Source organism: Physeter macrocephalus, chromosome 14 (genome assembly GCF_002837175.3).
Source record: "Physeter macrocephalus isolate SW-GA chromosome 14, ASM283717v5, whole genome shotgun sequence".
Classification (NCBI taxonomy): Eukaryota; Metazoa; Chordata; class Mammalia; order Artiodactyla; family Physeteridae; genus Physeter; species Physeter macrocephalus.
This window is the reverse complement of record NC_041227.1, coordinates 124220274-124221831: the sequence shown is the minus strand read 5'-3', so window position 1 is coordinate 124221831 and position 1558 is coordinate 124220274. Positions and strand designations below refer to the sequence as shown.

Genomic DNA, 1558 nt, shown 5'->3' with positions numbered 1-1558 from the left:
GAATTAGCCAAAGGATACTAAAAGACAGGAGAGGAAAATTTTATAATACAGAACACTGCAATTAAGCATTAAATAGGAAAATGACCTTTGTCAACAAATCAGCTCTACAGTTACAGAAAAATATGATTTTTTAAAGTTATTTTCCTCTTTAGTCCAAATTCTACAGTATTAAAAAAAACCAAAGCTGACTTAAAGACATGACACTCAAAAGAGAGCCCCCTTCTCTGAGATCTTCTCTTACTGAAATGGACCAATGATGAAAACAGCCAGACCTGAGCATCTAAAAACCTTCTAGTCTACCTATGCGTGATCTCTATAGTTCTGAGAAGCAAAAGTAGAGAGTAATTTAAAACAATAAGGGGTTATGTCTAGGGTTGTGCGTGTCTGTGTCTGTGTCTGTGTGTGTGTGTGTGTGTGTGTGTGTGTGTGTGTGTGTATAAAGGCAATGGTGGATATCCGAGGATTTGTTGATGGATGAGTTAGCTTGGGGTGGGGATGTATGTGTATGAAAGGTAATCAGTTCTGAGCAACGATGAAAAGGTTTTGCTACTGACCTTTATAACTATAACTATGAACATTTCTACACTTGATCTGAGCTCAAAGTAGGGGGTGCTCCCCTTGGCTGGTGACATCTTCAGAAATAAACAACATCATAGTTCTGAAGGGCTGACTTGATTTCCTCTTACTGCAGGTTTAATGGACTAAATGATTGTGTCCCCACAAAATTCATATGTTGAAGCCCTAACCCTCAATGTGATGGTATTTGGAGGTCGAGCCTTTGGAAGGTGATCAGGGTTAGAGGAGGCCATGAGGGTTGGGGCCTCGTGATGGGATTAGTGTCCTAATAGGAAGAAACACCAGAGCCCTCTCCCCACCATGTGAGGACAGCAAGAAGGCAGCAGTCTGCAAGCCAGGAAGAGGGCCCTGACCAGAACCTGACCACACCACATCTTGAGCTCAGACTTCCAGCCTCCAGAACCGTGAGGAATAAATTTCTGCTGCTTAAGCCACCTAGTCTGTGGTATTCTGTCGTGGCAGCCAAAGTAGGCTAAGACCTCAGATAAGATGTGTAGGGTAGTTTGGGGACGGTAAGATTGCAGTCATCTGGACTTTGTCAAGCCACTCCCCAAGGAGAGACCCACCAGGGGCACATACAGAGGTGGGAGGAGTGAGGAACCTGAATCCAGGACTCACAGCTGCTCTGCCAGAAAGAGGTGTGTCCCTCAAATATGAAATGGGAGCTCGGGCTGGGTCTGCTGTTTCACGGTGACGACAGATGAAGTGCAAAGAGCTTGGGGACGGCCCAACAGGGCTGCTCACGGACGAGGCTCAGGCAGAGCTCCCGGGCTCCTTCCCACAATGGTCTCACCGTGTTTGTGGCCTTCTTCTCCCGCCGTGAGCCCAACGGAACAGGGGGAAATGAACGGAGAACACCAGCGGGCTTGTAGGGGTCACAGCCAGGGCCAACTCCAAGAAGGACAAAGAGGGCTCCTGCAGGGTCAGGAGAAATCCTGGGGCCAAAAACACGGGGTTCCTCTCCAGGGACCAGGGGTTGGGG

General features: G+C 47.6%; 2 non-coding genes across 2 annotated transcripts; both read left to right on the top strand.

Moving 5' to 3' along the window:
• Positions 1–248: 248 nt before the first annotated feature.
• On the top strand, positions 249–327 carry LOC112066635 (small nucleolar RNA U2-19). Its single transcript, XR_002892779.1, has one exon. It is a non-coding gene; the product is annotated as a small nucleolar RNA U2-19 (small nucleolar RNA).
• A 197-nt stretch (positions 328–524) lies between these two features.
• On the top strand, positions 525–600 carry LOC112066633 (small nucleolar RNA U2-30). The gene has a single exon (XR_002892777.1). It is a non-coding gene; the product is annotated as a small nucleolar RNA U2-30 (small nucleolar RNA).
• The last annotated feature ends 958 nt before the right edge of the window (positions 601–1558 follow it).